This window comes from Tinamus guttatus, unplaced genomic scaffold (genome assembly GCF_059628265.1).
Source record: "Tinamus guttatus ecotype Peru unplaced genomic scaffold, ASM5962826v1 Tinamus_guttatus_pri_ptg000432l, whole genome shotgun sequence".
Taxonomy (NCBI): domain Eukaryota; kingdom Metazoa; phylum Chordata; class Aves; order Tinamiformes; family Tinamidae; genus Tinamus; species Tinamus guttatus.
The window spans coordinates 702971-715015 of NW_028288966.1; the positions used below are offsets into that span (position 1 = coordinate 702971).

The window sequence follows — 12045 nt, forward strand, 5'->3', positions numbered from 1 at the left end:
CGCCTTGGTACATTTGTCCCACACTTCAGGGTGGAGAATATCCACCGGCTGGTCTATAACCTTAATTTTTAAAAGCCTCGCAACAGCGAGAGTAAAATCTTTTGGATTACAATCAATCCCCCAATATTTATGTAATTGCGATACGACCTTCACGAGGGCTTCCATCCTCCTTGTTGGTCCGGGAGCGTCCTCCCCACCGGGCTGGTCCAGCCGCTCTGGCCGCCGTTCACCCGTCCAGGCGATGATCCCGGGTTTCAGCACCACTTGTTGTCGTTCAAGCGGCGTGGCAACCTGGTTCAGGAACGACACGGCGACCACCCCCAGGCCGCTCGGGCCATCAGCTCGCTGACACCAATGTGGTGGACGGCAAATGACGTTTATTGATGGGTAACAAGGTGTTATATAGCTTGGTTTACAACGTCACATCCGTCTGCTTACATCATAAACTAACACTATTGGCTATTAGCGGCCCTATCTTTCCGTACAGCACGATATCTTCCGGCCGCCGGACCCTAACTATCTGCAACAGATATGTCATTTGCTTCTCTGCATTTGAATCCTTTGCTCGGATTTCTGGCTTTTCTGCTATTCTCTAGAGTAGTTTAACAATGACACCATTTGTATGTAGTATTTAAAGTGATGGGCTCAGCTAATGGATTTGCAAGCCTCCAATATTATACCAGGAAACAGGAACACGTGACACGTAAGGCCAGGAGAGCACCAGAGCTGTTCTTAGATACCTTGCTGGTGGGCCCTCCTATTTCATTCTGTGGTCGTGAATGGATGTCAGCCCCGCAAAGTGCTAGCCCATCTCTCAGTTTGCCACCACACTTGCAGGAGCCTTAAGAGGGTTTGTCACGGACAATTCAGAAGTGCAAGTATATTTTGTTAAATATCCCACATCCACTAACTTTTCAGATTAACTCCTGCTGTAAAAAGCTGTTGGTGAACAATAGGTGACAATGCTACTTACTTGTTTCAACTTCAGTCACAAGAATAGGCTTTGAGAACTGGATTTGGAAGCTCCAGGAGTACCCGTCCCTTTAGCAATCTTCACTGTTCTTTCCCGAACTGCAGGGCAGGGAAAAGGAGATCCTTTTTTTCTTTGTGAGTCAAATCCAATTTAACAAGCAGCAGCTTGTTTATAAAAACTTCCTTTCTCTAGGAGCCCACACTCGTTCATTCTGCAAATTGCTTGATGGTCGCAGTACCACTCCTTGCTGCTTGGTGCTACCTCTCCATCAGTCCTTACCTCCCCCACGCTGTGGATTGACAAAACCTCATCCATCTCAGGGCCAAGGCAGACAGCTTCAGTGAAATACGATTTCATCAGCAGTTAAAGGGAAGCAGCTGAAAGACACGTGCAAACATTTTGCTACTTTAGGGGAGAGAAAAATCACTCCTGCCCTCTGTTAAATGAATGTGTGTCAGAGTTCTAAGCTACAAATATAAAATTCACTCTTAAATTCTTGAATGAGTTTAAGTCTATTTCTTGAACTGTATTTCTTTTAGGTTTTTGAAGCTCTCTATCTTTTAGACATCAGTTCCTTCCCTTTTATTCTTTCAGCCCTTCCTTGTCTGCTCCCCACTCCCACTCTGTCATAGTCCAAACCCTTCCACCACATTGGGATCTCCTACCACTTCGCTGTACCCATGGGAAGTATCTTTCAAGTCAGTGGCATTCAACACATAAAAGGACCATCCTCCTTAGAAAGGAAGATCAGAATCTAATGCTCTACTTCACATTTCAACAGTTCTCTTTCTTGTGACAGCAATAAAAGCCTAGTATCAGTATCATGTCTCAGAAGGTCTGGTTCCTTAGTAAAGGTTATATTCCTGACAGACTTCAGTGTAAACTCAAATTCTTCTCTCAGAGTGTCTGCTTTTGATTTTTTTTATTTATTTGTTTAACAGGGACAAATTTAATAATATTTTATGATAATTGTTTTGTCTTCAAATCATGTAACATTTGGTAGGCAAATAGAACAAGAAAACTTCTTCATGCTCATAGCCAACTTTATGCTTTTCTCTCTGGATCTACTGTTTGAAAGCTTGAGAGAGGACTGATTTTATGACAATTAAATATACTTTATATCCACAAATAATCTTGTGTGATGTTGCCGTGCTTAAAGAAACTATGACAAACATTGCTTTTATGTTTATCATGCAGCAAGAGATGAGGTTTTATTCAGTCCTATTACAAATATGGATTTTTTTTGTCAAGTAATCACAATATTTTGAGAGATTAGCTCAATAAGAAATATTTAATTTTTCATCCTTTTTTTTTTCTTTTTATCTTTTTGTATTCCTCTTTTTTTCTTGTCTTCAGCATAACTCTGGTATCTTCTCCAAAATGTTAATCCCACAGTAGCTGCGGAGTGCCCAAATTAGGTACAGTTTTATGACATTTATTACTTGTCACTTTAGACTACTTACTTGCCACTGGTCTAGGCCTTTTACTGAGACATCTGGGGCTATTATTGGGCAAAACATCATCTCCTCTGAAAACCCAAGAAGCAGAATGAAAGTTTTCTGTGTAGAAACCTCTGTCCTCATTTTCAGAGCGTAATCCCAGATCTAATAATGAGCAAGCATCCTCTGAATTCACTATTAGGAGAATAGAACAAATGAAAACAATATCAGCAGGCAAACTGGTCAAAACCTGCACTTGTTTGAGATGTCTGGCATTCGGCGATTAATTGTGAAAACTTCTTATATCTGGTCTATGTCATTAGCAAGCTAAACAAGTTTATAGGAGTTTAGTACCAGTCCAGTGCATGTGGGAACACTAAAAGAAGTTCGGACGTAACTAACTGAAATACCTCAAATAATGATTACTACATTTGTTTGCTTCATCTCAAACCTTTCAGATGTGTAGTCTTCGTGTATTTAGTTTTATGGAAAGGGACATAAGGAGTTTTATTTGGGGATATATTTTTCTGAATATTTGTTTGACCTAGTTTTTGTTTACTTGTGTTATCAGGAGATTTCATAAAAATGTAAGTGTGTCTATATATAGTAAGTAAGCTCAAATCAATGCATTCCTGTTGAATAATTGTTCTTAAAATAATCTTTTTAATGTCCTACTGAAAAATACAGTGTCACAGTACATGGTATTTCTCTGCTTTTATAGTAGATTTTTTTGTAGATATTATATTTTTGCTTTAGTCTGCTAATAGACATTTTTAATTTTGCTTTTCTATAGGTTTGTAAACACAGAAGAGATTCACTTCTGTGTCTTCTCTTGACCCCTGATTGTCTATGTGAAACATTACGTTGTGGCTACAAAAGTTCTGAAATCCTGAGTTTTTGCAATATAGTGGCCATTGTTTATATTTCCCTGCGTAGTATGTTAAATCAATGATTTTTATTTTAAGTAGATTGGATTATATGGACAAACGAGTCACTTTTCACTTAGTTACAGTACAGTTTTGTTGTCTGTTGTCTGTTTTAGTCTGTTGTCCTTTGTGTTTTTGTAAACATCTGTGTTAAAGTCCTATGAAATAGCAAGACGTTAAGACGTGTTACAGATAAACAGAAAGCTTCATTATAGGGTATGAACAGGGTATGACCAAATGCTTGCTTGCATTATACCTTCCTAATGTATTCTAATTCTTCTTACATTCTTCCTAATGTAAGTAGACTGTATATATATCCTTCCATAATTAATAGTTTTCATGCGAAACTCTAATCTTGTGTCTTGTAATGGGCTCACTAGCTCAAACTATATCACTCAGATTAACATGGAGACAGTGAAGAAGTCTATAATACATCTGCTACAGGGGAAAGAAAAAAGAAAAAAAAGAAAAGAAAACAAGTGATTTTCAGGGTGACAAGGGGCCAGGACAAGAGGGGAAACAGCCGAGTGAGAGGCAGGCTGTAGGCAACGGTTTGTGCAGAGAAAGGTTGAAACAATTCAAAAGCCAAAAGCAGACAGTGAAAGGCATAGAAAAGCACAGAATGTCAGAGATTACATTAATAGATAGCCTATTCTGTATTTGCTGTGACAGTTCTGTAGAATGACTGACGATTTCCAAAGATAAAACCTAATTTCCTTTTGTTTTGTTTAGCGAGTTACTTCCTGGATACATTTAGCATATATCCAATGCAATCCGATTTTCTTTCACTTTGATGGTTTGTTTAACTGTAGCATATACACAAATAGGCCACAGCTCTGGATCTTTCCTTTCTTACACAGACAGTATGAGATGCAATGATTAGCTGTATAAAAAGCACTAACAAGTAGATAGTACTGAGCTGTCATACTTAAAGCACATCTCAAACAACTAGCATGAATTTAGAAATGAAGAAAACCTAAACTAGCCCAAGTAGTTCAGTACAGCACAGTGTTTGACAAATAAAATACTGAAGTCTAGCATCTTAGGACAAAGATCATAAGCAGCTGCCAACAAACAGCTTTTTGGTTTGTATGTTGAATCAGTCAGTCATCCATGCTGCTTTTGGTAGTGAAGATTAAATACTCGAGGAGTGGCTTATTTGCCTGAACATAGGTTGCAGGCATCATACGAGATGGCTTAGGGTATCCTGCTTGTCCTGCCATTACTGCTTCAAAGGGGCATGGATATCCTGTAGGTCATGTGTGGTATTCAAAAGTCCCATAGGGAACTCTGATGGCATCCCGGCTGGCACTAACCACCTATGCTCAGGCAATGAATTGAGCCTCTGCTGATTGCAGAAGTTACCTCTCCAGGTAACATGCATGTTCGCAGTTTATGTGGTGTTGCACCTACACTAGTCTGTCAGGTTTACACAGGTTTGCATTTAACCTCCTGCAGAAAGGAGGTTATCCATCTATTGCCAAAATTTCCCTCACAAAAAATAGACCTTCTAGCACCAAGTATTCCTATAAGAAAGGGAACTATATGTCTGCTGTATCAGTAATATTTCCTGTTTGTTAACAAAAGGATAAAAAGTTCTTTATTTGTCAAGTCTACCTTTTATATTTGTTAAAATAGCAAACCAGGAGGCAAAGGCAGGGTTAGGTGAGAAGTACAACATATGTTCTCTCCTAGACTGAACAGTCCCTGCATGGGGACTTTGGTTGCATGAAGTGTAAATTCATTAAGCAGTTAGTTAGTTAATCTTTAAAATTCCTTCCCATGAGATTTCAAGCTGCTGAGACTGGTGTAGGTGACAGATTTCTTAATGAGATAGTTACAGGAATAACCGTTCCAGTAACTGGAGGGACAATGAAGGACAACCTAAGCTGCAAACCTGAAGATAGAAGTTGGGGGAGACATCTTAGTGAGGAGAAAGCAACTACTGGCTTCCCATAGCTCTGACTTAAGCAAAGTAGGCCATGAGACTGTGACACTTTTGCCATGAGCAGTTGCCTGTTTATGTTTAGAGCCTGTCCTGTAAATAATTGTGTATGGTCAAGGATGATACCACCTGCTTTTTATCAGTCAGATTGTTTGCTCTCGTGTATGAAGAGGAAAGAAGGAACCTAAATCCCATGCTGAGGAAGGGATACATTGGATCGTGTGATTGCTCGCAGTAAGGACCAAGGTGGAAGCTTAGGTTATGAACTGAAGATCCATGTCCACGGCTGATAATCCTAACAGGGTATCAGTCACACACAGGCGAAAAAAAACAGTTGCCAGACTAATGTACTCACTTGATCCCTCGGTGATCATGCTGTTTATGGAGCTTCCTCCAGCTGAACTGCATTTTTTGCTGTCTTTGAACTGTTTCCGTCGCCTGGCTCATTGGTCTATTGCTTCTTCCTGGGAGCTGTTGTTGGCTCTGGTGTCTTTCAACAAAGGCAGCTTTCTGGTCTTATTCAGTTCTGATTTCAGGTCTAAATTAATTAAATATAATATTAATTTAAATATAATCAGATGTTGCTTGTGAGAAATAGGTATAAGACATAATTTTCAGAATATGCTCAGGCAATTATCCCGTTTTAAATTTCCACATTGTAAATATAAGTAGCCTGCAAACACAGAAACGAAAATACCAAATAGTACTGAAAACATTAATAAACTGTATCTTTTTAGAAGAAATACGTTTTTCACACAGAGAAGAGTGCAGCTCTTGGTTCAGTAACACCCTCGTCCTTTCTTTCTCATTCTGGCCTCGCTCAGATCACTGTCACTGACATGTATCACGGAGTCTCTTTTCCAAGACAACTGATTATTGGTGAGTCAGTAAAGGATTTCTTGAAATGCCTTTTACATGAGCCCTTGTCCCTCTGACTTCCTAAGTTCTCACATCGTCAGCAGATTTTTATATTGACTGGACTCCACCTGCTAGTCCTTTTCACAATGCTTTGCTCTATTTTTTCCCCTCTGTTCTACACGCAGTCTCCCTTTTCTGAAAATTACCATGTTTCTCTTTCAGCATCATTCAGTTATTGAGCACAGGAAGCCCCACGCTCCCACTTGTGCCCAAAGACTTGGCTAATTAATTTGTTATTCCCCGATTCCAAGCAGACTCTAATTCACATTAATCACTTTTAAAACTTTAAATGCTGTCCCCTCCCTTTTTTTTTTCTTTTTCCTGGATACAAACTCTTACTTATTTAAGGTGGGACCCCCACAGAAATAACATGCATGCAAAATTCAAATTTATCCATGGACTAAAAGAAGGCCAAAGCCTTGGATACTGGGTGGCCCAAACCAGGCGAGGTGCTAATTGCACTTCTGTGCAATGTGATTAAACCCTGAGGTCCAATGTGTAGGTCAAGGTTTCCTGAGCGTGCCTGAGATAGAATAGAATAGAAATACAAAAATGGCTTGCTGCAGCGAGCGAGGAAAACATGCAGCTTTTGGTTAGAAAGCCTTGCTAGAATCAAAACAAGGTTTTCTTTCTACTCCTTAGTCGTTTCCTTGTCCCTAGGGGAACTTGCTCCCCTGTGGTCCCTCAAAGGCCAACAACATCATTTCATTGTGGTCCCTCCTCAACAATCTCTGCAAAATATGTGGATGCATGTTTGCATGGTATTAGCTATTTTGCTTGCACAGCTTATTGTTTAATGCAGCTTAGTGTTTATTGTAGAAAACTCACTTCTTGAGCAAAGCTGCACTAAAATTTTCTTTATTTTCTATTAAAACTTACTTGACTGTTCAAGACAGCTCCTAGGATCCTCAGTACAATAAGTCTAATGTAGCCAGATAGTTAAGCATACCAATATGATCTCTTTGTAAAGTCAAAATATACTTTCCTTTTCTCAAATAGATTTCAATAAAGCACTAAGCCAACTACAGAGGAGGTGCCTAAGTGATACTAAATCCAGAAATCTTAGAGCACGTACCTTTCTGACTAATCTGTTTTATTGATGATGGAGGGATATCTGTGTTCTGCTGAAAATCCTCCTTCATTTCGGGATTTTTCTCAGTCTCCTCAGAGGTGGATTTGGCTAACCGATGTAGCTGATGTGCTCCAGGCTCTCTCCTGAAGCTGTTGTCAGATAACTGTTTGTTACAAAGGCTCTCGGTTGTTTCCTTGATATATGAATGTTCTGTGAAAATCTTTCTTTTCTGTGCGTGCTGAAGAAGCAGATATTGCAGCAGCCTGTGCAGAATCACTATGGCAATTAGCTTCATCAAGGATGTTCCCACATCCATCCTGTATCTCAGTCAGGCTGTCCAGTTCATTTTCCGTGTCAAGCTCTTCAGGATCTAAGAGCAAGGGGTTTTTTTTGCATACCACAGGGAAGGTTAGGCTCCTTTCTAACTTGAGGGCCAAAGGAATTGGGTATGAATTTGTTGTCACCTTGGATGATAAGTCTTTGTTCTAGCTCTCCAGCTATTACAGTCATTTTTGATTCTCTCCTGTTCCTGCAGGCTCTGCAGAGGCTAGAAGTTGGTTTGGGACACGTTTGGCAGCTACATCGTCACTGCTTTCCTTGTCACTAAGGAGCTCACCTGGTGGGCTTGGAGAAGGTGAAGAGACTTGTGTCAGCTGCAAATCTGCCTGCTTTTCTAGATGATTGTACTCAGATGGCCCTTCATCTAAAATGCTTTCAGTAGACTCTGTATCTTTCTCCTGTATGGCTAGGTTTCTCAGAGGCTCCACACGTTTATTTTCTTGTTTCTCACTTACATTGTCACCAGAACAGAGAGTCTTCAATAGCGTTTCTTCTGTTTCTTCACTTTGGCCTATATAGTTGGCATATGCAGTTAGTAAACAAGCATCATCTAGACTTTGAGGTGGATAAATGGTAATGTTATGATCAAAGGAAGTGAAAACATACTGATAGGAAGACTTAAAACTTCTCAAACTCCTCGGAGAGGAGGTGAAGTCAGGACACTTACCAACGTCTGTACTGCTAGTATGAATGTGCAAGTTCTTGCCATAGATGTCTCTCGGTTTGGCCTCCTTACATAATACTTTTAAGGATAAAGATGGCAATGAATAAAAGCCAGAATCTTCTAGGATGAACTGGAGATAGCACATCCATCTGGAAAAGACTTTCTTCTTGCTGCTTTTTGCCCAGTGTCACTGACATTGTTGCTGATATTTCTTTCTTCAACCGTTCTACTGCTCTTAATGATGAATGCCTTATCAAAGTTGGGCTTATTCAAGATATTACTATCTAGAATATTTCTGTTATTCAATTTTGAGAAAATTGTTTTATCTTTTGAAACATCTTCCATTTCACAGGCGTGGTCTTCATACTACTTTTTATCATGTTGACAGAAGTAATTTTCTTCCTCCCACTTTCTCAAGGCTGCAGAGAGACTGTCGGAGTCTCTTCTATCATTCTCAGAGTACCAAGACAACCCCTCTGAAATAGTATCCAGGTGCATTGTGTCACAGTCGGCAAACTCTTCTGGGGGAGGGAGAAGTAGGCAGCCATCCAGAGATGTTGAGCCATTCTTCTTGTGAAGACTGAAACATGACTCACCGTCTCCATTGCGTGGCGCCTCTGCTGTCGAATAATCTGTTTTGTTCCAATATGTATCTTCATGGTTGTCATTGCAGGTTTTGGTGTGTGCCTACCTGCCGGATTTGATGTTAACCAGCACATTCTTCTTTCTGTTGGTGTATTTCACTTTAATTTCTTTGCCTTCAATATTCATTTTCAGGCAGGCATCTTTGCTAGTGGCAGTCTGGATTTTATGTTTGGAGGATATCTTGTATTTCTCATTGTCATCTACTGAATGGATGGCTGAAGGACAGTGGTCCTTAGGACATTTGGAATACTGGCTTTTCTGGTACCATCTTTCATGCCAGCGTTTACTGTTCTTTGAACTTTTTGATTTTTTGACTACAAGGTTTGTTCCCATACCAAACAAAGAAAGGTTTTCAATTTCAACTTTAATATTAAATGAACCGTATTTTACTTCTGCAGTAATTTTTCCAGTAGCCAAGCTAATGGACTCTGCAGAGCCTGGTTTCCTCCACAGTGTAATTTTTCCCATAGAGGAGCCCTCAGCTTCACTAAATGCTACTGTAGCTAGGATTTCGTGTTGCTGAGGAGAGAGTGGTTGAGCAGGACAGTTCTTTTCCTTCTTTCCTTCTTTTTCACTGTCTGATACATTGTCAAGGTCTCTATCTTCAGATGCATCTGAACTGCTCTGGTTTTTACTTTCGTGATCTTTTCCATTTTCTTCAGAACACTTTACATCTGATGACTCAGAGAAGTGAGCCAGCTCCTCATCGACTTTATTTTTCAGACTTTCTAGATTTTGCTGGCATTTACAAATGGGTGGCAATTGTTCATCTGATTTAAGGGAAGGAAAAAAAGAAACACTTTTCCATGATTTAGTAAGCAGCATCATAACTGTATTGTTAGCTTTGAGACACTTTTCATAGAAAATGCCTTTTTAGCTCTAAAGGATAGTGTATTTTCCACAACAATATTTTTTTTTCTTTCCAGTATTCGTTAGTTTTGACATAGCTATGTGATAAGTAATACAAAGCCAAATGGGTAGCCCATGTTAGCTCATTCTAATTACAAGAACTCTTTCCAGTTATAGGAAATTTATATATATATTTTTTTTTTCTCAGAAAGTTTTATAGTAGTGAGATGATACAGGATTCAAATTGCATTTAGAAAGATCTCCCCTTTTTACCTCCATATTTCATCAGAGTATTTGCTTCTTTCCTGTGGGACAATCAATATCCCATTGCTCATTTGCAGTCTGGGGTTGCTTACATGGAACTTGACTTTTTTTTATCCTTTTACAGATGATTAAGGGGATTAAGGAACATCATTGGCACCATCGCCCAGTGAAGGGGTAGCAGCATTCACAGGAGGAAGGAGCTCCCCATCCCAAGCACAGGCTGATACCGTTCCCTGGGGGAAGCGGTTCTAGGCAGGATTTCATGCCTTTTATACGACACACGGAAATCTGCCTGGCTCCAGCTTTTTTTTTTTAGAATAGGTCATGTGCATTAGAGGATAATAGTTTACAGTGACATCTAGCTAAGCAGGATTAGATCAAGCTACTCTACGTTAACAACAGCCATAGAGTTACAGCGAGTATTATGTGAACTTGAGGTATTAAATATCAGCAGCTTAGAAAGAGCTTGCAGAAATAAGTAGGAGAGCAGCTCGACAAAAATAACTGGTCTCATCAAGACATTATCTACATGTAATCACACTTGAATGGGTAAATATTTCCAATTTAAGAAACAGCTTTAGGCCCAGAGATGGATTTCTATCTTGATGAATGACCAGAGACTAAAAACATATGATTCTGATGTTTTTACTTCAAATTAAATATTTCACTAAACTTACATTCTCTGGAATCAGAGCTTTTTCTGCCCTTGCAGCTTTTTCTTCTTTTTCTACTCATTTTTAAAACCTGAGGACATCTGGGCTCCTCTTTTCTGTGTGGGAGGGAAAACATTTGATTGTGAGAAAGTCTGCATGACAATTTTGCTCTCTTAATTTTCTCTATCTTGTCTTTGAAGTCTGTGGGAGGTTTTGACCATGACTGACTTCATCAGCCCATGATTCTTAGACATGACTATGTTGTGTTAAGCATTCATTTCTAATTTAATCTAATTTATATGCATACTGAAAACAATGATGGTTGTCTTTAATTTTGAAAAAAAAATGTGAAAATGAATATAAGAGAATAGAATCCCCAAATCCTTAACTAGGAGATGATCTTCCCATCCATGTTAAAAGTGAATTGTTTTCTTGCAGTGAAGGGAAACAAAATTGGCATTGAACTGCCCAAAATATGTGAAATCCAGCAGTTAGGGACTATTCAACCACACAGAATGGGTAGCATTTGGTGACATTATGTTCCCGGGCAAAGTTGACTACAAGTGTTTTTGTTGGCAGTTGAATATATATTGAAAATACAATCTCTAAAATAAACAAAAAAAAGCCCTAAAGATTTTTACTGTATTTTAATGTCCTATGGAAAGAAAAGTTGTATATTTACTTCACAGCAGCCCCTTTGGGATGTTTGCATTGTGCAGAATGCAACTATTGCTCTTTTTTTTTTTTTGTCTGGGTATTTTTTGTTAAGGCTTGACAGATAGCCAAGCCTGCCCAGTGTCAAATTCAGTGCTGCAAGGATATCTAACTTTAGACTTAACTTTTATTAAGTTGTAATTGAGGAAAAGACTTTTACTTCCAGAATTTCTCTCAATTCAGCCTAAGGGAAACCATAATCATCCCTTCCTCAGTTCCTAAAATTGAATAATCTCAATGTGCAACAGTGACTGACATCAATAGGGATGCCCGTAGGACCAAGTTGCTCCCAGTGGGAGGATTTTAGATATTGCCATGTGGTTAAAGGTGAGAAGTAAGACCAAGGTGACCAGCATGATTTAAGCTGTTTTTATCGTTGTTGTTTTAAATTTTTGTACTTGGTAAAGAAGGAAAAGTAGGTGAAAGCTATAGTTTAGGATGATGTTTGGACTGTTTGTGAGGAAGACTTTGCTAATTTTCATATTTATATATTACTCATGTAAATACCAGGTGCAGTATGTTGTCACTGATATCTTAAAATAATTTTTAAATAAACATTGAAAGAGCCTTTAAAATCTAAATAGATTTATTGTCTCTGCTACATTTCCAAATGGTAAATTATACTTTCTCCTTTCTTTCGTTGC

General features: G+C 39.0%; 1 pseudogene; it reads right to left on the reverse strand.

The window, feature by feature from the left end:
• LOC148593198 (uncharacterized) overlaps positions 1–10825 on the reverse strand; it is a 56591-nt pseudogene extending 45766 nt beyond the window's left edge.
• Between the last annotated feature and the right edge of the window lie 1220 nt (positions 10826–12045).